The 26039-nt window shown below is 35.9% G+C and overlaps 1 pseudogene; it reads left to right on the forward strand.

Annotated features, from left to right (window-relative positions):
• Positions 1-872: 872 nt before the first annotated feature.
• LOC149174964 (translocase of chloroplast 120, chloroplastic-like) lies at positions 873-26039 on the forward strand (annotated as a pseudogene).

Consider the following 26039-nt stretch of genomic DNA (forward strand, 5'->3'; position numbering starts at 1 on the left):
ACTTAGGAAAGAAAAATGATATTCTACCAAAAACATTAATGTGTTTTTTTCCTCATAAAAACCTTTGTTTGGCACATAAAAATTTGGTTTTACTAGCATTTTTAAAATGTTTGAAAATTGACCCTAAAAAAAAAAAATCTTCGTTCTAGTATCATCACTTTTTCGTTTTCAAGTGGTATTTTGCATGAAAATTTGAGTCACTTCCATTTTTAAAACATGTTCAAAATTGACCCTCGAAAACAAAAATCATCGTTCCACTATACACACTTTTTGTTTTTGGCGTTGTTTTTGATGTTTTTTGGGGTTTTTTTTGCATGTTTCAAAGTTTACATTGTTCATAGCAGACACAAAGTAGAAGTTCAAATTATTTTGAATGTTATTCACTTGCAAAAGAGGTAAAAATTTTCAATTTGAAAGTAGCACTGTTTTTTTTTTTGTTGAGAAGGTTACATCAACTCCACCTTTTTAGGGTTCTTTTTGTTTTTGTTGAGAAGGTTACATTAGCTACACCTTACTAAGTTTTTTGATGATAAGTGGTGTTTCCACCTAAACTTTGAATAGAATTAAAAATTCTCCACATAGGCATCCAAAAAATTTCTATCATAGAATGTAGAGACAATGTCTCCATCCTCTGAACTTTACCCAAAAATAGTTTAAGTGGAAAGCCTCGCATTGTTTCTTCTAAACATGCACATAGAATGTAGAGACACTCTCTCCATCGTGTAAACCTTACCCAATAAATATTTTATGTGGAAAACCTCACATACTTTCTTCCAAACATGCTTGAGAAATATTGGTGAAGGTCTTAGGTTCTAACATCCCTGATAAGCTTAAATATTGTCCGAGTTCACAGCCTGAGCTGACCACCGGCTATGAGGGTTGTTAGCCTCCCGAGGTACGCATAGGAGGGCGTGTGCGTTCTCACCCTGCTTCCCTTAAGCCTGTTGTTGGTGTCATTAGTTACAGGCCAAGGTTTGAGAAAGATCCAGTAGGCAGTAATTTTGCTTTACTGATGATTGCAGTGGATATTTCAGCATCGTGCCATTACCTCTTGTAGTAAAAGCTTCTCTGAGATTTATCACATGTAATAAATTCCTCGATCCTTAAAAAATCAAAAGTTTCAAATCGACCCAGTTCAAACCTCATTTTGCAAAACTTGTAATTTGATCTATTTACCAATAATAATAAGAAAAATGGCAAATACTTTTTGGTTGAGATGCGGAAAAGAACTATAACATATTTATGTTGAAATTTTGTTTTTCTATTGTTGTGGTAAAGTTGAAACAAAGTGTATAGATTAATTAATTTATGTAGCGTTTAATCTTTAGTAAATTCAATGTTCAAATGTATGTGAAAGCTGAAAACCAATTGTGAAGGCTTGGCTAATCCTGAAAGACACCTCTATCTTCATCAAGACTCGAGACCGCGCATTATCCATGGGGATGTTAAAGAAAGCAATGTGTTGTTGGACGAGGAACTAAACCCTAAGATAGCAGATTTCGGCTTTAGCAAGACTTTTTCACGATGGCCAAACTCACATCAGCACAAGAATTGTCGGAACGTAGTGAGATTTCAATACCATCATTACTCTGTTAATGCAGATGTTTTACTCTGCTCATTTTACTTCAATAGGATTGACAATATTGTAATTGTATTGGTTGGAAAATGGGGTTTTGCATTCTTGGTTATGCGTTTTTATGATTTGGGGATTTACAATCTTGGTTGCAAATATGCTTCCTTTTCAAATAACTTATCATCTCCCATTTCTAAAACCAAATATGCTTCCTTTTCAAATAACTTGTCATCTCCCATTTCTAAATTTTTTGCCTTAATTTATGATATTCAAGAAAAGGTGGTGTTTTGCATTCTTGATTAAGCTTTTTTATGATGTGGGGATGGATTGACAATCTTGGTTGCAACTATGCTTCCTTTGCAAATAACTTATCATTTCCTATTTCTAAATTTTTGCATTAATTTATGATATTTGACATTGTACTCTGTATATGCAGCGGTTATATGCCACCAGAGCATGCTATGTTGGGGCAAGTATCTGTAAAAACTGATGTTTATAGTTTTGGCATTCTTGTCCTCGAAATTATCACAGGAAGAAAGAACACTGATTACAATTTGCCACCTGAAATGCAGATTCTTTTGGGATGGGTAAGATACAATTTCCCTTTTATTCCCAACTGAGCATATCTACCTTAATTAAGTTAAAACCATGCTATTCAGTTCATGTGCAAACCTATCAGGGATACCCATGACGATATTAAGGATGTGTTGTCCACTGTGTATATATCTGATCAGTTCATGTGCAAACCTATCACGGATACCCATGACGATTTTGAGGATGTGTTGTCCACTGTGTATATATCCAGAATGACGAAGCCTCTGTGATTATGCAGGTATGGAAGTCATATGAAGCTGGAAACATTGTGGGGATAATTGATGGAGCAATTAGTGAAACGTGCGATGAAAATCAAGCGGTGAGATGCATTCAGGTTAGTCTTTCGTGTATACAAGTCGAATCGTCACTTCGTCCACCAATGTCGACAGTTACTTCGATGTTGTCACCTGATTCCACTACGGACATACCGGATCCCAGATCCCACAAAGCCTGCACTTGTGAGTTCTCATGTTTCCCCAAATACCGTGTCTACCAGTTAAGGGTTCTCACATGCGTCTGCGTCTGCGTCTGCGTCTGCTTCTGCTTCTGCACCTGGATCTAACGCCACTGATTCCATTACTGAATTGGTGCCCAGGTAATGGTAAAAATGCAGTGATTTAACAAACAGATTTCAGTAATGTTGTGACAGTATCTTCAACCATGGCAGAGATAGCAGTACTTTCTTATATTATGTTCAAACTATGGAATATAATGATGAATTTATTTTTAAATGGACGATAAGGAATGTGAGTAATTTGATGGATTTAATTTTGGTAAAATTATTATTAAAAGTTATAAAATATCTTAAATGAGAATTATTTTATTATATAATTGTTTTATTATTTTGTCTGATATTTTTTTTATAGTAACTTTTTAGTTAGTTACATTTGAAAAAGGCAAGGAAAGGGAAAATGATGTAATTGAAAAAAATTGTGTAATGTTATATATATTTTATTTTTATTTTTTTAGGAAAGTGGAAAATGACATATAAGTTATAGATATTGTTTTATTATTTTGTCTGATATTTTCTATAGTAACTTTTTAGTTAGTTACATTTGAAAAAGGTAAGGAAAAGGAAAATGGAAAATGAAAAATGATATAATTGGAAAAAAAAACCTGTAATGTTATATATATTTTATTATTATTTTTTATGAAAGTGGAAAATAATGTATATGTTATAGACTTTTTTATTTTTTTTTATGAAAGCGGAATTTTTTTTTTAATGTTTATTTACTTATTTTTTTTTTTATATGAGATTTTTGTTAATTTGGATTTGAAAGTTATTTTAATATATATATATATATATATATATATATATATATATATATTTGTTAATTTATAAAATATATATCTTATTAATTTTTGTTTTTGGTTGTTATTTTTGTTGTTTTTTTTTATCAAACTCTTTCTTGTCTTTTTCTTCTCATTTCAGATAGTGTTGTTGTTGTGTTTTATTTGGTGTTTGGTCCTTTTGTTTTTGCTCAATAATTTTATATTTTTGGTAGGTGAAATAATGGATGTTCACAAATATTCTATGACACTCAACACATGGAAGTGGGAAACTCCAAATTCATTTAAAGTTTCTCTACATTTTCATTGAGCATGGCCAAACTTGCCAATTTGCACTTGCAATGTATACTTTTTCATTGAGAATGGGCAAGCTTGCCAATTTGCACTTGCAATGTATCTAAAAATGTTAAGTAGCAACCAAGACCTCTCTCTTTATTTCTCAATTTGGTTATCCTTTTACCAAGTGACCCTCGTGGTTATGTTTCCTCCACCTTAAATGTTCACCTTTGTCTTCTTTATTCTCAATTTGGTGGTCCTTTTACCAAGTGATCCTTGTGGTTTTGCTTCCTTCACATCGATGTTCACCTTTGTCTTCCTCTAGTGTAGGGTTGCAGATTCACAAACATTCCATGTCACTCATCTCATGGAAGTAGGAAACACCAAATTCATTCAAGCTCTCTTCACTTCTCATGATAATGTGATAATAGCACATGAGACAAATGAGCCTAGTGCTTCATAATGTGATGATAGGTTTTGTGTTGTGCATGAAAAAATAGCATGCACTTTAATGCCCATTGAAGTCAATCTCTTCAATCTAATGCGAGACTGGGATTGGATAATGTGACAATAACATGAGCCAAATTAGCATAATATTTGATAATGTGATGCTAAGGTTTGTGATATTCATGTAAAGCCTAATATCAAAGTTTACAATTTCCTTTAATCTCCATTAAGTAAAGTATTTAGACATAATGGGATATCATTTTCAAATAAAGTGATCCACATGTATCCTTTTAACTGTAGATTTGAGTTAATTGAGGTTCAATGGCCAAGTTTATTAGTTGAATCACATACTTGGTCTTTCAAGATTCAGTGGCCAAGTTTAATAATTCAATATACTTTTATATTTATATTTAATTTATTTTCATAATTGATATATAAACTGTCGTGGATATCTCATTGGCCAATTCATCACACAAATCTTCTAAAATATATTAGAAAATTCAAAATCTAGACTCTGAGGATTTATTTTTCCTTAGATTCTTGGATATGTTAATTGTTTTTATTGCATATGTATGCAAATGATAATTATGTAGAAAATAGAGAACAATGAAATAAAACTCATGAACCACAAATTAACACAAGATATAACCTCAAAAACCCTTTTAGGAGAAAACCCAACTAGAAGGTGAGGTTGTTATGCTCTTTTTCTATGCATGGAAAATAGATGCAAGTACAAAGAGAGAGACATGTGGTGCGTGGAATGCTACAATGCACAAGCCATATATATTTTCTACCTCCTCTCTCTACTCCACTCTCATCTACTCTACTCATCTATGGAACAAAATGCACTCCCATAAAATGGAATCCATTTTCCTCCTAGTGGCCCGATTATAACATAACTTGATAGCCTACTAGTGGTTAAGTTTGAATCCTTCAACTCTTAACTAGAGTTACAATATGGAGCCTTCTAAAGTATTTTTCATCGTGATCTGTTGGAAATCCTGTTTTCCATGAATATGGGGGATGAAATGTCATCCTCTCAAATTATGGTGGTCAAAACAGGAAGGTCAACTTCCAATTGACATAATTTTTGCATAGAGACTCCAATTGAGATGATTCTTATGTGATTGGAAAGGTCTATGTGTCTAAGGTTCCATGCTAAATTAGTAAAGTTTTACTAGTCCCATCAAACTGCTTCTACAAGGTTTCTAGACCCCAATTTTCCAAACTAGGTCCCATTGAGAAAAATGGTCCTTTGCACAGGAGGGAAGAACATAGAGATGATAGAGTAGGACGAGGGGGGAGTAAGCTCATTGGGCTAATAGTAGGGGGAGAGAATTAGAATTACAAGGAGGTTGAAGTGAGGAATCCTGCTACAAAAACTAAACCAAAGAAGGGAGCAAAGAAGCGATAACCAAAATTCTAGATTGGAGAGATCAGAGATACCATGAAAAGAATCCAATCCTAGAATGAATTGTAGGGTTTGTGAATTAAAAGCCAAACCAAAGTGGTAGAGCACCTTGGGATAGGGGGATGTGACATAAATCATGATTGAGAGCCAAGATTCGAGAGGGTTAATGGCAAATGTGAATCTCATGGATTACAATGTGCTTGTTGCCTGGAGGTTGTGACTTTGTATCACTAGTCCACTGATACATTCTCCATGTTTTAAAGGCATCAATAATTGATCGTAAATTTCCTTGAGCGAAAGCATAAGATATCCCCCTTTGCATGAAATAATGGTGATGTCCTCAGCCTCATAGAGCCACTAATTCATGTGTGATTCTTATAGAGTGAAATCTGCAAATCCACAGGCAATCCATCATCTTTCGCATGATTGAGTCTGATGGCATTAAGTTGATAGCTTTCTCGGAATTGGGATGGTGAGCTTGCTATGTGGGCTTCTAAGTTTGGGCATCCTGCCACCCTTTCTTATGATGATGGAACATCCTTATTGACTAGACACTCCATTGATGCACACCCTCAGTGGTGGAAGGATGTCTTCCAACTAAAAAGTGCATGTTATATATATATATATATATATATATATATATATATATATATATATATATATATATATGTATATATATATATATATATATATATGTATATATATATATATATATATATATATATATATATATGTATATATGTATATATATATATATATGTATATATATATATATATATATATATATATATATATATATATATATATATATATATATGTATATATATATATATATATATATATCTATGTATATATATATATATATATATATATATATATATATATATATATATATATATATATATATATATATATATATATATATTATATATATATATATATATATTCTTTATTTGAGATGATGGATACATACTACAAAATTGAAAAAAATGGTTAGTCTAGGTGGCAAGTTGTGTGAATTGAACATTTTATTTAAGGTATACATGAAAGAAGGAAAAAAAATGCACTCATTGGACATCTAATTACTATCCAATACATCTAATTATTATACTCAATGATGTCTTAGTATTAAGGTACAAGGAATCCATTAGAGATATTGAGTGGTTAGAGCCAACCAACTTGTGGTATATAGATGATGAAGGTCAAACTAATTTTCCCACAAGTAAACTATATTTATTACATCGAAAAGAGAATGAGGACACTATAAAAGAACTCAATGAAGGAATTGCATCATGCATAAGAATGTGGAAGACACCATCAATAATGAGGCTTACCTAATTGTCATAGAGAAATGGAATAATAAGGTAGAGTATTAAAAAGTGTTCTTAATAGTTTTGAATAAAATTTCAATGATCAGATGATAGTGGACACAATTCATTCATCTTCCAATGAATATTGACTTAATACAAGGAAAAAAACAAATGTCATGTATCTCAAGTATTATGAAGGATTTTGAAATGTAATAGGCAAACTAATATATGTTAGACCCAAGTGCAACATGGAAATCTTATTGAGAATGTTGAGGAAATACATATACGATTCCCACTAAATCATGAAATGAGGATAGATGGGAGATTATTTGGATGGAAATCATCACCTCGGGTATCTACTTTGCTAGTATACATAAGTCGATTCTTAGTGTTAAGGTTGATTGGTGAAGCCTAGATCGTGGAATTACATGGAAAAACTGTTAAAATAACATTGGGTACCAAATCCCTAGAACATAGAACTTGTATATATTATAGTTGATGCCATAATTTGGGATTAAAGAAAAAAGAAATAAACTTTCATGATCAATATAAATAAATGTGTTGTAGATGGTGTAGCTCATGCATATGAGGATACCATGACATTAGGTGGAAATGATTCATCAACGAAATTTTATTCTTGGAAGAATAATTAATATTTATGTAAAAGAAACTTTTAATGTTTGTTGTATATCATTTGTGGGATTCATATTTCTTTTTTTGTTAGTCTAACCCGCGGGGATTTGAACTTTGAATCTCATGATTTTACATATTACTTCATAACAAGGTGATCGCCAATTGAGCTACACCTTGTGGGCTTTTATGGGATGCATATTATTCTTTAAGGATTTTTAAATTATTTATGGATATATAATTTTTTTCTTCTAGCTTATCATATAACTATTAATAATTATATTTAATTATTTGAAGGTAAATAAATACAATGTGTTGTTGAAACCTAATATTTTGTTAATTTTTAGGGGTTGTAAGAGGAGGAGGGGTGTTGTAAAGCCTCGAAGGAAAATTGGTTACAAGTCATGCATGAAGGTTGGGAAATATGACTGATGACCAGGTTGAAATGCATGACCTGTTACAAGGTCTACTTATACCCAAATCTATTCAAGTCACATAGATTGTTATCCTTGGGGACTCACTTATTATTATTCAACATCTTTAGAATGGAACTTGGCAAAAAAAAATCACTTGGATAATCTACTAAAGAGAATCACATTATTGTTGGATGGACTCCCTCATAAATATTTCTTTCATATCTGAATAAATATGAAAATTGAACCAAATAAGAGAGCTAACCGAGCTTACCAGCTCTAGGTTGGGAAACTCAAAGTTAATGGTTTGTTGATGGTGTTGGAACTGCCAAAATTCAGGGGGTCTCCCCAATATGAAGTCCCAATTAGACCTCACACCATTTGGAGTAGGGGCCCCATCCAGAATACCTCTGGTTGTTAAAATAGTGGGTTTTAGTGGTATGCCTTGGTTGCAATAACACATAGAATGATGTATTTGTGACTTTGTGATGATTTAAGTGCAATGCATGAAAGGTTTTAATATGACGAAGGGAAAGTGAGTGAGCCCCTTAGAATCCTGTGATAGTACGCAGCTAGAAAGGAACACATGAGCATAAAAGGAATCATAAGTTAGCCTGCAAAACAGTTCACAAGATAAAAATGATTTAAATATAAAATGTCATGCATTCAACAAGATTCATACTAATGCAAACGAAATAGTTCATAAGCATTAATGTAAATTGAATAACATAAATTTCAAACATGAAAAGAATAGTCCTACTATATTAACAACATATGCATGAAAATGTGCCAGCTCTGCGCTTTTATTATAAGTGAATATCCCAAACATACATATATAATTGCCAAACCACTAGTCCCAATAATGGAACATGAATCCAACACCTACTCCTCTAAAGAAAGATATTCCTTCTATGCTAAGGAGAAGCCAAGGCTCTCAAGAAAACTCCCAAGCTTCTGATCCTAAGAAAAAATCTCGACCAAAAGCCTTTTACATGAGTTAATGAGGGTATATTTATAACAAAGGAGATGACTAATCATCTCCCCTTTGTGACTCTTGGACTTCCCTCATGACTCTTTCACTTCCTTCAACCATGACCTTTGGACTTCATTACAAAATGACTCTTCACATTCCACAATTGACACTTGGAATTTCACTTACAATTAATTACAAAAGAATATTACAATATACTCATACCCATATAGGAAAAAATTGGGTAGAGTCAACTAGAAAACCTAATTAGACAAAATAAGTCAAGCTTGAGTTTTGGGAAACTCCAACTCAACGACTTCAACTTGTAGTTCCTCAGTCACATAGTAGTACCAAGCTTTGTACTTTGCGATGACTTCCCAAAACTGTGCGATGGGATCAGGATAGAAGCAAACTCTAGCCTCCATTGCATTAGGATACACTAACTTGGAACCAATCTAAGTTTCCTTCTTCAACAGGAAAAACATGGTATTGATCTAGACATGGCCACCAATGTACTTCTACATATTTTGCTTATTCACCTCTATATCTTCCTTCATGGCAATATGCCTTTGCTGGTCCAAGTATTCTTCAACCTCATGCCTCACTTTGTTCCTACCTTTGGCTTCAGTGAGTGAGACAACTAAAGGGATCTTGTGTGACTTCACCATGAAATCCACACTATTTTACAATCATGTGTACGAGGCCTGAATGTTGGCGATGAATGAATCGAGTTGTTTATTACTCTCGATAAGCATTCGAACCTCTTCTTTCTCTAACTCAACATGTTTCCTTGTCTTCTTCACCAACTCAGGAGTTGCCCATTTTTGCTACCTTGCCCACTCATGCATGGTATAAATTATGACTGTATGAACAATGTTGAGAGCTTTAGCATTATCTTTACACTTTAGTTTCATGTCGCGCAAGCAGGCAACTTCTTTATGCATGGTGACAAGCTCCTCCTAGAGGTTTCTCATTGTCTCTCCCAATGATGATACTTCACCAAGTATGGCTGCCTTAGGTTCTTCTAGATATACCTGTGCGGGATATGCTTTCTGGACCTCTGCTTGGTGTTGTTCCTCTTGTTGCCTTGTTGCCTATAAGTTCTTTTCCATCTGTCTATTCTCGGCCATGAGATAGTTTGTGTTTGACTTGGTAGCACCTGCAAAGGCCAAGTTGGTTGCAGAAATGGCTTCTGGATTCCTCTTGGTATCTGTCATAATCACCCTTTCTATGATGTATGAAGGATATGTGAGATTGTCTTAAATGTGTTTCTTTATCGCTTGTAAAATCTTCTTATCAAGCTCGTTATAAGTTAGATCATACGTATCCATGACCGGACCATCATAAAGAGGAACAATTTGCTCTTCTTTGTTCATAGCTTGCTCAGTCATCGGAGGAGGGGGAGACTAAATAGTGATCTTTTGTGTGCTCAACGTGAGATCAATATCTTGGTTTTGCTACTCCAATTCCACCTCCATATCCTAGATTACTATTAGATCTTCAATTTCTTGAGAAAGTTCCTTATCCTACAATTGCTTGCTCTCTTTTTCCAGCAGCCGACTTTGTTCCTCTTCCACAACTTGCTTCAGTGATGCTTCTTATTCTTCTTTCTTCTGTCTTTCTTCTTCTTATTTCCTTTGTCTTTTTTCTTGTTATTCTTTTTCTTATTCTTCCTTCCACTTCAATTCTTCCTCTTGCTTCCTATGTTCTCTCTTTCTCCTTGCTTCCATGGTCGCTTTCATGATGGTTGGATTTTCTTTCTGTTTGCGGATTTGTTCTTCTAATGGATTGTGCACAACCTTCTACTTCCCCTTTTCACACACTGGGTTGCACCTCACTGATGGTTCTTCTTCCAGAGTTGCCTCTAGCTCCATAGCAGCATGTGATGTACCTGTGAAGCTGATTGGTTGGCGGGGCTTAGAGGCATTCTAACAATTCTTTATCCTTTCCTCCTCGGGCATATAAAAGGTCCCACTTGGCCATTGCAAAAGAATCTTTGCACAGTGTTCTTTGCAAACATTCCTAGGGTCATACAGATTGTAATCCATTCGACTGAGTGAAAATCTCTTTATCTCTTTGTTTTTGGTGTCAGCAACCTTCAGATTCTTGATCTCGTACACTCTGATTTGCAAAGGAGGAGAAGACCAAGGTGATTTCTTCTTCCTCTACAACAATATTGATAACCCTATGGAAAGATAATAAGAAACTTCTTGCATGAATAGTTTTTCAGTGGCATACCTTGGTAGAAGATGTGGAGACTTCTAACCCCAAAACACTCTGAGGTAGGTACCATACGGTGAGGAAAACCAATCTACTAATTTTGACACTACTTCCATTGCCCCACGTGACATGCAAGGTGACTCTTCCTCAAATATCATCTTGTACAATGGAATGAGGAAGTGATTCGTCAGCTTCTCCATGACTCCTTTGTGGTTGCAATCCGAAAGAAACTTGCAATAAATGTGCACAACAGGTTCCTTAGGTTTCCAAGTCCAACCCATGCAAGGAAAAGAGTTTTGAGAAAAAATTTCATCCAACAAGTAAGCATACATGTAGAACTAGGCTTGCTTACCCTTAGGAGGGTTCTTCGCATTATTTTCATGGGTCCTCAACTTTTGATCCAACAAGTCCGACCAAGTAAATGGTTTTCCTTCTTTCACAACCTGATGTAGCAAGAATTCGCATCCTTCAGGAAATGTCTTAGTATGCTTTTGGCCATAGAGCCGACAACATAGAACTATAAAGTACTGAAATGCCTCCCTAACATATCCAGTCCTGTAAGTGTTGTTGGGTGTCTGATGGAATTTGGATGGTTCTTTCTCCCAGCCTTTAATAACATCCTTCATGCTCAAGTAGTTGGTGGTCACATAGAATTGTGAATCCATGTAATGTTATGGTTGCGGTAAATGATACATAGAGTGAAAATCGTGCGCCATAAAAGAAGCAAGCCTTCGTCCATTGGTACTGTTGAGAATCATGGTCCTTGCATCCATATGTGACAAATCTAGTTGATGATGTCTACGCATAAAAAGGTTGAATACCTACACACAACCTTGTGTAATATTGACTTTTGGACATTGATGTAAACCTTCCTATCTTCAATATCTTCTTTGAAATTGCTTGTTGTGTAAACGTCTTTCACTTTGTGTCATCTAATATTCGATTCTTTCTTGATGAATCGCTGAGTGTTGGAGAAAATTGGCATAGTCACAGGGACATTTTCAACAATATCATTGTTGCTACTTTCAGTGGTGTCCTTTGAGATAGATCTCTTAGGAACCATAGTAACAGTAACTGACAAAGAGAAGTGCTTGAAAACTGTAGTACCTATTGGATACCAATGAACTCATGGAAAACATAAGTTAGCTCAAGAAAAACAACCCTCAAAACAAGATCAAGACAACAGCCATAATTCTGAAATGTATAATTGTGTAATCCCTAGACTGAAGGGAAGACGCTGAGCTTAGGAACTACACATTGTGTAGTCTTAGCAAGAAAGGGAGAGGCTTGAGGCTTGAGACTACACAATGTGTAGTCTCAGCCTAGGCATACTGAGGGAGAGATTGCGCAATCAGTGGTCAAGGGTGAGGCTTGAGCCTTGGAACTGGGAAATGTGAAGTTGTGAAAGCTAGGGATTGTGCATTGCACAGTACCAGAGGCCAAGCACAATGCTTCAGACTTAGAGTTTTGAAATGCACAGTGGAAGAAGGAAATTGTTGACCAAGTAAGGGCAGATCTGCCCCGGAAAGAGATGGGAAAATGATAGGTTTGAGTGATAGTGAAATCAAGATTGTAGATATGAGTATGGGTAAGGTATATTAGTGAGAATTGACTGCATAAAATTGACATGCAAAAGGAAAAACAAACATGCACAGCGAGGCGTCATAATAACGACCATTAATGGGAAAAAACAAGATGTTGATGTGACACTTGTAAAAATGAACGATAGACTTAACCAAAACTTGTACAAGTTAATATGAGTTAAAAATACATCTAATATGATAAGAAACAAGAAAAATAATTCACATAACTGAAATGACAAAAAGTGACAGAAAAAGTGACAAAAATAAAAACTCCCGGAAAAACACTGCAAACTTCACCGAAGGCTCCTTGATCTCCTTGGGAAGGCTAGAGCTCCAAGATAGAATGTTAAAATGAGATCTAGCGGCATATATTATATAGATCTAGGCTAGGCTAAGGTTTATAATGCACATGCCTAAAATCAAGGGAAAAACGACACTTGGTGGAAAGTAAAAAATATCAACTTGTGCCACTCTTCGAGAAACTAATTTTCCACTCCCTATTTTCTAGGGATTACCTTTTTCCCTTTTTTCTTTTTTTCTTTTTCTAGACACTGACCATTCACACTGCCAAGAAGGATTGCACAATTTCTAACCTCAAGATTGGCTCCATAATCTAAGAATGAGTAAAATTTTGGAGGGTGGTTGTAGCAGCTACAATAGTTGGCGACACACTTGTAGAACTCCAACTGTCTGTATGGGTCTTAACTCATGTAAACCAGGTCTAACTCTTCAAGAATTATTTTTCGTTTCATTGATCACCATAGCTTCTTTACTCAGCTCAAGTTAAAGATATAGTCCCTACCTTTCTATTCATCGGTGACACACTAACAAAAACAAGTCACACTCAGTTGTTTCGATTGGGGATGGGGAGTATATATATACACAAATGAAAAGTAATTTCCAAAGTCTGGGTTTTCATCTCTGATGTTGCTTCGCTACTAGCAGGCCTAGAAATACCCTAGCGGAGTCACTTCAAGGACACAAAAATTGCTCCATTTCCATTGAGCCTGGACAATACCCCAACGAAGTTTCTTGCTTCACCTCCCTGCGTAGGAAGGATTTCTCTTCTTTTGCCCTTTATTTATTTTTCTCATTTTATTCATATAACTATGCATTGACACTTATTGATTTCATGGGGCTGAAGAGAGATCCTGACTTATTGAGAGAAGAGGAGGTTTTTCCTTCATAGAAGTTTATTCATACACCTTTGGAATGCAATTCAATTGTTGAAGTTTCCTCCCCTTCTTACTCCACTCGACTTAGTTGACAAGGAAAACCGACCAATCATTAAAAAGCCAATTAGAGTAGGTGGAACTAGTTATAAATTCAAGCATCGTAATTCCACTAAGGTTTTCTCTGAGAAAAAAGATGTTTTCCATCAGGGTATCATCGAATAAAAGGTGCAAGGCCCATGCAAGGAGAGGGAATAAAAGATAACCAAGTATTGACAGTAGCACAAATTCCTCTTGAACTTCAACATGCTTGCTTTAGAAACCAAACACAGTTTCATGCAAAATTTATTTACAACGAAAAGGAAAGAAAAGGATAGGCCAAAAAAACAATCAAAAGAAAACCAAAAGAAACAAACAAACAAAACTACCCCTACTCCTAAACTAACCAAGAATAGGCCAGGCCTACGTAAAATGAAACTTCCAATGTAACCATTGAAGCATCGAATGACCTATATAGGCGAGGGAATCAATAGCAGGATAGATTTTTAGGAATAACATCCAACCAAAAAGAGAAAACATTAAATTCTTCAATATCCGAAGTCTGAAAATACAAGTAGAAAAATACAACAAGAAATCACATGTGAAACATTTTGCTAATTCATTGTGGTGTTCATGCATATTGCAACAGGGTGTTGTGCTAAAACATTCCTCCAAAATTTCGATCTTGGCTAACATAATGAAATTGGAAAAATTTCATTCTCCAAATGATCTTATAAGGTATGACTCCTCCAATGATTGAGCGACCGAATCATGCAAAACAAATGGAGGATGTGAAACTTGTGAAATAGATTCATTTTCAAATTGTACGATCAACTAATGAGGATTCTTGAGAGATAAAGTACTATCCTGACCATGATTGGAACTAGCATCAAGACTCCGATAACCTTTCACAACCATCAACGTAGGCTAAAGTGCCTCGACACCTTGCGGCAGTTCTAATACATTGGAAGCTATATCATAAAAAATCGGTGGCTTAGAAAAATTGACAGTAGAAAACGTAGAGTCATGACTAGATGATTTAATGAATAAATCACTACATCTATGATAAAAAATTCCATCATCAAGAAGTAAGGCATCCTCATGATCTGATGAATCATAGAGAGGAGGATATTGAAAACAAGAAATTTCTCTCTTTGTTTCCTCAAAATGATCAAATGATGGATTGGAGATATTAGGAAGAGAATATTTTTCCTCTCCATGTTCAAATGTAAAACTGAAATTCCATGAGTCGCGAGTGTGATTAGAATTAACATTGTCATAAACTATTTCTTCGAAAGATACAACAGGTATGACATGATCGTGTAAGATGTCAAGATAATGAGGGAGAGGTGAGAAAAGAGAAACATCAAATTGCATTCTAGATTCTTGTTTAGAAATTGAGAACCACACATAGTCATCATAATTGATAACATAAGTTTGATAGTAAATAATAACTCTGTCCTAAACTTGATCCCCAAGAACATTAGAAGAAATGATTGAAATGGGTGGACATAAAAAATCACAATCAAGGGACCAAAGGAACCAAAGGACGGAGGTTGAAGAGAAAGAACATCACTTTTAAAATTAAATTCACAGTCAGAACATGCTCTTAAATTTTGAATATGTGGGGTGGGAGAAGATGGTGGTAGATCAACAGATGAACTCTCAAGTTCTCCAACCCCAACCTACGTAAATAGAGTTTTTTGAGGAGGAGAAGATGAGGAGTCATTTGGAACAACAACTGCATTCATCGCAAATTTAGGAGCTCCATAACCAGTGTATGTTGGGAGACTTTCGAAGGATTCATATTCTGTTGGATCCATCGAGATATGAATAATAAATTCAAACTTCTCTTTCACGAAATTCCAATCAATATCACCTTCAAAAAATTCGTAACAGAAATGAATGAAGCAACCGTGAAAATTGTTAAGAGATTCATGAAGTGCTTTTCTAAGATGCATGATTTTCTTGTAAACAGATTTATAATCATGCATATCAAATGCATGGTAGATATTCTTAACAAGATGTTCACAAGAGTGAATAGAAGCGGTTGGCAATGTGTAACACCATTATTTAACGTGTGCTTCGAATGTAAGGACAAACAACCTACAAGTAGTATCCTTAAAATGAATTTTGTAATGAGTGCAGAATTCAAGAAAGTGAGTGGTGTGCTCGAGAATGGTGTTGCACCCTCGCCATCGAACTTCATATTTGACAAGTCATTAATTATCCATGCAGGCACTTTCAAATTTGCAGTTCTTGAAAAACATGTCAGGGTTAAGATATGGGAAGAAGCCATTTAAAATAAGGAATGTTCTACAGACTTCACGGGCTCAGCTTGTAATCTAGCCCTCCTTCTAGCGCCAGAAATGTTGATAGTGTTGGACCCACCAACATTCAGGGGGCTCCTCGATATGAAGTCCCAATTAGACCTCACACCGTTTGGAGTAGGAGCCCCATCCAGAATACAAGCTGGTTACCCAAATAGTGGGTTTTAGTGGTATGCCTTGGTTTCGATAACGCATGTAAAATTACGGAGCTAGAAAGGAACACACGAGCATAAAAGGAATCATAAGTTAGCCTGCAAAATAGTTCAAAAGATAACCATGATTGAAATATACAACAACACGCATTCAACAAGATTCATACTAATGCAAACGAAATAGTTCATAAGCATTAGTGTAAATGAAATAACATATATTGCAAACATAATAAGAATAGTCCTACTATATTCACAACATATGCATGAAAACATGTTGGCTCTAGGATTTTATTATAAGTGAAAGTCCCAAACATACATATACAATTGCCAAGCCACTAGTCCCAATAGTGGAACATGAAGCCAACACCTGCTCCTCCAAATAAATATACTCCTTCTATGCTAATGAGAAGCCAACGATCTCAACAAAACTCCCAAGCTTCTAATACTAAGCCAAAATCCCGGCAAAAATCCTTTTACATGAGTTATGAGGGTATATTTATAACAAATGAGATGATTAATCATCTCCCCTTTTTGACTCTTGGAATTCCCTCATGACTCTTTGACTTCCTTCAACCATGACCTTTGGACTTCATTACAAAATGACTCCACATTCCACAATTGACACTTGGAATTTCACTTACAATTTATTACAAAACAAAATATTACAATATACTCATACCCATATAGGACAAAATTAAGGAGAGTCAACTAGACAACCTAATAAGACAAAACAAGCCAAGCTTGAGTTTGGGGAAACTCCTACTTAGCCACTTCAACTTGTAGTTCCTCAGTCACATAGTGGTACCAAGATTTGTACTGTTCGATGACTTCCCCAAACTGTCTGATCGGATCAGGCTAGAAGTGAACTCTATCCTCTATTGCATTCGGGTACACTGTCTGAGTTTCCTTCTTCAGCAGGAGCAACATGGTATTGATCTGAACAAGGCTGCCAATGTTATTTTGCATATTCTTCCTATTCACTTCTAGATCATCCTTGGTGGTGATCTACTTGAGCTAGTCCAAGTTTTCTTCAACCTCCTTCTTGACCTTGTTCCTACCTTTGACTTGGGTGAGTGAGACAATTGAAGGAATCTTTTGTGACTTCACCATGAGATCCACACTGTTGTACAATCATGTGTATGAGACCTGAATTTTGGTGATGAATGAGTTGAGCTATTTGTTACTTGAGATAAGAATTTTAACCTCTGCTTTCTCTAAATCATCCTATTGCCTTGTCTTCTTCATGAACTCAGGAGGTGCCCCTTTATGATGCATTTCCCACTCATGCATGGTAGCAATGGTTGTATGAACAACCATGAGATATTTTGCATTATCTTTACGCCTATGTTGCATGTTGTGAAATCAGAAAACTTCTTTGTGCATGGCGACAAGCCCGTCGTAGAGGCTTCTAATTGTCTCTCCCAATGTCGATACTTCACCGAGTATGGATTCCTTAAGTTATTCTAGATATACCTATGTGGGAGCTTCTTTGTGGACCTCTACTCAAAGTTGTTCCACTTGTTGCCTTGTTGCTTGTAAGTTCTTTTCCATCTGCCTGTTCTCGGCCATGAGATAGTCCATGTTTGACTTGGTAGCACCCGTAAAGGCCAAGTTGGCTGCAACAATGACTTTTGTATTTTTCCTGGTATCCATCACAATTACTCTTTCTCTTATGCATGTAGGAGATGTGAGATCGTATGGAAAGTGTTTCGTTCTCTCTTTTACAATATTCTTCTGAAGCTCATCATAAGTTAGATTGTACATATCCATGACTAGACCATCATCAAGAGGAACAAATTCCTCTTCTTCGTTGGGATCTTTCTCAACCGTGTGAGGAGGGGGAGACTGAATAGTGATTTATTGTGTGTTCAGCATGAGATCAACATCTTGGTTATGTTGCTCTGGTTCCACCTCTATACCATGGATTACTATTAGATATTTAATTTCTTGAGCAACTTCCTTATGCTACACTTGCTTGTTCTCTTCTTCAAGCAGCCGACTCTTTTCCTCTTCCTTGGCTTGCTTCAGTGCTTCTTCTTCTTCTTCTTCGTTCTTCCATATTTCTTCTTATTCTTTCCTTTTTCTTTCTTCTCGTTGCTTCTATTCTTGTTCCTCCTTCCACTTCAATTCTTCATCTTTCTTCCTATGTTTTGTCTTTCTCCCTGTAGTTATAGCTTGTTTCAAGATGATTGGATATGCTTTCCATTTACGGCTCTATTATTCCGTTGTATTGTGCATAACATTTTTATTCCCCTTTTCCCACACTGGGTTTCACATCACTTATGGTTATGCTTTTGGAGTCGCCTCTTACTCTAGAGCAGCCTATGACGTACCTGTGAAGCTAACTAGTTAATAGGGATTAGAGGCATAGTAAAATTTCATTATCCTTTCCTCCTTGGGCTTGTAAAAAGTCTTGCTCAACCATTGGAAATGAACCTTTGCACAATGTTCTTTGCAAACATTCTTGGGATCATATGGATTTTAATCCATTCGATTGAATAAAAATTTATCTATCTCTTTTCCTTCGGTGTCATCAACCTCCATATTCTTGATCTCGTACAATCTGATTTGTAAAGGAACAACAGGCCAATGTTTTTTCTTCTTCCTCTACAATGATAACCCTGTGGAAATATGATAAGCAACTTCTTGCATGATCATTTTGTCTGTGACATACCTCAGTAGAATATGTGGAGACTTCTTACCACCAAACACTTTGAGGTAGGTACCATCCAGTAAGGCAAACTAATCTACTAATTCTGACACTACTTCCATCTCCCCACGTGACATGTAAGGTGGCTCTTCCTCAATTATCATCCTGTACAATGGAATGAGTAAGTGATCTGTCAGCTTCTCCATGACTTCTTTATGGTTGCAATCCAAAATCAGCTTGCAATAAATGTCCATTATAGGTTTCTTGGGTGTCCAGGCACAATTTGTGCCAGGAAAAGAGTTCTGAGCACATACTACATCCAACAAGTAAGAAAACATTTCGAACTTGGTTTGCTTACCCTTGGGAGAGTTCTTGGCGTTATTTACATGTGTCCTCAATTGTTGAGCCAACAAGTCCAACTAATTGAATGGTTCTACTTCTTTCACAACATGTTGTAGCAAGAATGCCCAGCCTTTGGGAAAGGTCTCAATACTCTTTTGGCCATACATCTAACAACATAGAACTATCAAGAATTGAAATACCTTCCAGATAGATTTGGTCTTGTAAGTGTTGCTGAGTGTTTGGCAGAATTTGGATGGCTCTTTCACCCATCCTTTGATGATATCCTTCATGTTCAAGTAGATGGTGACCGCATAGAAGTGGGAATCCATGTAAGATCTTCATTGCGGAAAATGATACATAGAGTGAAAATTATGCGCCATAAAAGAGGAAAGCCTTCATCCACAGGTACTATTGAGAGTCATGGTATTTGCACACATATGTGACAAAATCCAGTTGACGATGTCTGTGCATTAAAGGGTTGGATACCTACATTCAACCTTGTGTATTCACAACATATGGACATTGATGTAAACTTGCTTGTTTTCAATATCTTATTTGAAATTGCTTATAGTGTAAAAATATTTTACTTCGTGCCATGTAATGTCTGAGTTTTTCTCGATGAATAGTTGAGTATCGGAGAAAACTGTCCTAGTGGCAGGGACACTCTCTGTTGGAACAAGTTTTCCCCTTCATTGATAAGAATGACATGTTGAATGATGTGTCTATCATAAGTCTTCATATCATCGTATGTCCACGCAAATACGTCTCGGTACTGTTTGAATAGATGAATAAAATCTTGTCGTTCTTGAGGATAAAAACATGTACCAAGATTGACATACTTCAAATCCTCTTTGGTTCCCAAATTGATCTATTCATGTGACAACATTGAGGTCTGGGTCTTTGTGTTCACTGGTCCTTTGAATCAATTTTGTAATTCATAAAGATTCTCAAGAGATACCACACCATTGGGCACAGGGCTCCATTTCAATGCTTTAACTACTTCCTACAAAGCCTTATCATGCTCATCTTCGTCAATATATGCATCCTTGAACATGTCCGCGTTGGCCATGAAGTGCAGTATCTGTTGCTGATTATCATTAAATACACAAAAATTAGTTATGTTGTCGTGCACCGATGGCTTATAGATAATTTCAATAGAAAAACCATCTTTTAATGGTGACATGTGAGTAGATGCATTGGATAATAAATCGGTGGCAACATTATGAATCCTAGGAACATAAACATTATTAAATGCTTTAAAATATGAAATGAGTTGTCATACCTCTTGTTGGTAGTTTTTCAAAGTAGGTGAAACAAAGTGAATGTTTTTCCATACTTATCGTGTAACGATCTTAGAATCACCAATTACCTTAAGTACCTCTACCTTGAGATCTATGGCTTTCTTTAACCCCATAGCAAGTGCTTCATATTCAATGGTATTTTTTGTGCACTCGAACTCCAAGCGACATGACAGAATGTACCTACTATTCTAAGGGTCATTAAGAACACAACCAGCTATGGAACCATCTTGGGACTTAGAACCATCAAAGTATAAGGTCCATATATCAGCTGTTGCTAGGCTTATTCCTTCACATAGATGCAATGATCATGAAAACAAATACAACACGTATTCAATAAGATGAGCATCAAAGCCACTGAAATAGTTCAATTGCTTTAGCACATGTGAATATTAGCATGCACCACAACATCCAAAGAATAGTCTCAAAACATTCATGATATATGCATGAAAATTTGTTGGCTTAATAGAGCTTTGAATATGAGGCGAAAGTTTTAAGATACATTAATATATTGAATACCATTAGCTACAATAGTGGAGCGTTAAGCCACTTCTTTCTCTCCAAAAGAACTATCTTCCTCTATAATGCTTGGATGGAGAAGCCAAGGTTTAAATCCATCCCCTAGAGTAATGAGGCATATTTTATAACCAACGGAATGATATTTCATATCCTCGTGACTTTTGAACTTCCTCGTGACTCTGAGACTTCTAATATGACCTTTGGGCTTCTATGACTTTTGAACTTCTAAGTGACCTTTCAACTTCTATGATACTTTTGGACTTCTCCATGTGGCTCTTTTGTCCATATATGACTCTTGGACTTGCACATATTGGAATTTACAATAATTGTCAAAATTACATCATAATTTCCACATCATCACGTGACGACAATATGACAAGTCAACAAAATTAATGACTTGGACTCATGGTGACCTGTACATAAGTTCTCTAATCGGTGACAACACTGCTACTATGTATTCAATATCTGCAACAAATCTTACATTATTGTAGCCATCTACCCTCTAAAGGGTCTTAAAAAATCTTGGAGTCTTCATGAGTCACTTTGATCATCAGGATCCATTTTCTTTCAACTGTCGCAACATGGTGCCTTTGTCTTCAAGATGTTTCCTTGGGTAATGATTCTCATCATATCTCCTCACAGATATTTTCCATGCTTCATTGAACACTTGCAGATGTAGATCACTCATGGAAAGAAAACATTACCCCAAAAATATCTTATTTTATCATGCTTCATGTGATATTTCTTCTTGTGGATCCACAGGTGCGCCAAAGGGGGGAGAGAGAGAAGGTTCTAGGCGTAGGGTACAAGAACAAGGGAATGTAGCATGATTTTTCATTGACGGTGCACTAGGAAGGAAGAGACAAGATCAAAAGGAGGGTGTATGGCACAACAACAAGGAACAATAGAAGGCCTCACTACCCACTAAGAGTGTGCGGTGTGTTTAATTGGAGACTAAAAGCTTGACTAGGCATAGGGCATAGAAACAAGCAATAGGGAGAGGGTCTTGATGAATGAAAGTGTGTTGTGTGCTGGACGAAGGATTTCTAGGCATAGTGTGTAGTCACAATTGATAAGGGGGGTTCCACTAAGCCTTGAGAATGTCCAGTGCACTCTCATAACATAGAGTGTAGTCTTGCAAAATTAGAAAATTGTCTAAGTCTGGGAGGGTGCAACCTTGAAATATACAATAAGTTAGGATAAAAATAAAGTATGACACATATAAAATCATAAACAGAACTTAGAGAGGACCCAATACTAAGAATTATACATTAAATTCCAGTTTACAAACATTCTCCAAGTAGAACGTACACAGTATGTGCAGTTACGACCAAAAGTGTCGTTTTGTGACGATAAAGTGTACTATGACCCTAAAGTGAACTATTGTTACTCTTGATGATGCAAAGACACTTAGAAAGGAACATGGACACTTAGCGTATGTGAAAAAACATGAAACAACACTTAACGACTAAAAGAAACACTTCACATGATAAAGGGTAGGCTCCAAAATTCGAATATATCAAAATTTAGAGGGTGTTGTAGCAACGACAATAGGAATATACTCAGAGATGGAAAATACTTAAGGAGATTCATTTTCCAGTCTCAGAGACAACACATAGGTCTTATAGGGTAGGACCCAACTCTTTTTGTTAGGAGCATCCAGGAGAACACTATGTATGTTAAAAAGAATGCAATTGAGGTGGAGATAATAAATGTTACCAATGCTCATGAATTCATTTTGTAAGTTTACTGAAACAAATATTTAACTACAATTACTCAATAAGCTTGTGAATGTGGAACCTCGGACACAAATTCACCGACTGACGAGTCTATAGATACTGCAGGAGAGAATGATTTATTAATACAAACATGTACAAATAAAGCGAAAATTCCAACAATTAGGCCAATGGAAACATAAGAGAGTGTGGTCAAGGAGGGGCTTGTTTTTGAAGAAGAAACTACAGTAAGCACAAAATTAGGTAAAGAGAATTTAGAAGGTGAAGAACATGGTGCAGATGAAAATTGAGATAGAGGGGAGTCTAATGAAAGAGAGTGGGAGAAGGTGAAATCAGGAGAGAATGTACAAGATGAAGGTGAGTAATAAGAGACAAAGATTGCCATGTCAACCAATGTTGATAATGATATCAGAGAAACTATTCGGGGTATGGAGGCACTAGCTTCACTAGTTGATGGATACTTACCAAATCAATAAATTAAATATTCCAACAAGGAAGAAACTATTGAAGAAATAAAATACAAAAATGTTGAAGAAAATATGATATTCCATGATAAGATTAATAAATCTCAAGTATCATTTGAATAAATGGGTGTGTAGGTTGACAAGAACTTGGAACTTCCACTGAATAATTATGAGGAGTTGTTAGCCAATGAAGCTATTCCTTTGGATATTAAGGAAAATGTAGTCTTGGGGGAGGAGGAGAAGTTAGAAGATGAGATTCAACTCAGTGATTCTATGTCTGATAAAATAGAATAGAAAAGAAGCCTATGACAAATGAGTTAGAGGTTGACTTAACAGGTGATGAGATGGAGGAAGATGAAAAAGAGCAAGACACGAGATTTTCCTTTACTATAGTAGTAGTTTCCAATACATGTTCTGAAAACACATCTACAAGCAATTCAAGATTACATCTTTGAGCTTGCCCAATAGGCCTAGGAGATGCAACAGCATTACCAGGGCCCACTCCTCATGTAGTGCATTAGTCCAGAGAAAATGGTACTTCAACATCTCACTCACCCTAATTCATGGAGGATCAACCTATTGAAGATGATGACAATAATGAAACCTGTGAGAAGCTTTAGATGATCAAAGTGATAATTTTGTGACTTGCTCATAGATTATGTCAAACTCCACATAATGTTGTGGTTGCACAGGTCTTTTATTGGCTTGGTATGGTAGAGCAGTTGAGGGAAAACAAAAATTCCAACAGAATTGGAGCCTTCAAATTTAATGGAGCAAGTGTAATTGTATAGAAACAAGAGGTGTTCGCCAGGAGGACCTTGATTTCACCTATACCATCTTGGTACTTGTGAATACTGGAGTTGGTTAGAGTGCAACCATCAATTCATTTTTTGATGAGGTGAAGTCTAGAACAAGTGTGTTTTTGAATTAGGAACAAAGAAGGAACAAGAGATTGTAGGAATAGTTCAAGGCATTAAAATTAGGGTAATTGATGCACCCGGGCTTCTAGCTTCTTTTTTTGATCAATTCCAAAATGAGAAGGTTATAAAATCAATCAAGTGTTTTATCAAGAAGATACCCCTAGATATTGTTTTTTACTTTTGTAGGATGGATATGGAGAGTAGGGATTATGGAGGTATGTCATTGTTATGCACTATTATAGAATTTTTTGGCTTAGGCATATGGTTTAATGACATTGTAGTCTTAACCCATGCCACATCTGCACCACCAGCTGGGTCATATAGGGCTCCTCTGAGTTATGATATGTTTGTAGCCCAATGCAACAATATGATTCAATAGGTTATTCATGAAGCGACTGGAGACATGTGACCTATGAATCTTGCATCTCTATTGAAGAATCATTCTACTCATATGACCAATAGTGGGGGGGGGGGGGGGGGGTTTGAAGCCTCATTTAATACTGTGTCTCTTTGCTACTAAAATTTTGGTTGAATAAAATGCACTCCTAAAGTTTCAAAGACAACACACCCACTAAATTATTTAGTTCTTGTCCTAAGGTCCCGCATTTGCCTTTCCTCTTGTCTTCACTTCTGCAGTTAAGACCTCAACTAAAATATCTAGAATAGAAGTTAGGAGATTTGGATGTTTCAGATGAGGACTTGGATGAGGCTTTTGATACAAAAGATGAATTAGAGTATGATAAGGTTCCTCCATTTAGTTGTTTAATAAATTATCATCTAGATAAGTTGAGTAAAGAGTGGAGGAAATCATACTATGATGAATTTGAGTACAGGGAAAAGTTTTTTTTGAAAAAATAGTTGAAAGAAAAAAGGCAATGTTATATATTTATGAAAAAAATGGTTGGAACTGCCAAGGAGGGAGATGAGGAGCATGATAGAAACATGGAAGAGGATTATGTTGGTCTAACATCCCTACTTATACCAATGCCAGATATGGATTTACCACCATCTTGTGATGTTGATTATCCCACTCACAGATATCGATATCTTGACACCTCCAATGAGTGGTTTGTGAAAACTATTTTGGTAACTCATGGTTGGGACCATGAAATTGGTTATGAAGAATTGAAGTTGGAGAATATGTTTTTGATTCACAATAAAACCACTGTCTCAATTCCAGGTCAAGTTAAAAATGACAAAAAGGAGGATAATCTGCAAATAAGGAGAGTGGAAAATGATTTTAGCAGGACCTATCCCCCTAACCAAAGAAGCACTAGAGTCTTCATATTACAACATCGGGTAGTCTGTATCTACTATGCATCAACTATGTTGCATCAAAGACTAAAGGGCGTTGGGGTTTCACTACTAAGATGAGGCACATCTATCTCTTAATTGAGGTAGCTCAGGTCATGACTGCAAGTGTGTGTATTGATAGGATGCTTTCATGGTTTCGGTCTAAAGGTGTAGTAATCAGTTCTAAAGGAGGATAACTTGTGATACTAAAAGTTCAAGCCCTAAGGAGAGAAATTGGTGAGGTGTCTTGTGGAGGTTGTTTGCAGCTCATAGTTAGCATGGAGAAGTTCGTGGAGAAGGAGAAAGAGATGACCACTAATGGTCATGACAAGGGCTTGAGTGAAAGTGACAAGATAATGGAAGATGCCAAAGTGGACGTAATAGGGAGAAGAAAAGATGAGAGATGA

The sequence above is a fragment of the Pinus tabuliformis genome, chromosome 4_1, assembly GCF_031772625.1.
Source record: "Pinus tabuliformis cultivar Carrire ecotype Pingquan chromosome 4_1, CPIR1, whole genome shotgun sequence".
NCBI classification, from domain to species: domain Eukaryota; kingdom Viridiplantae; phylum Streptophyta; class Pinopsida; order Pinales; family Pinaceae; genus Pinus; species Pinus tabuliformis.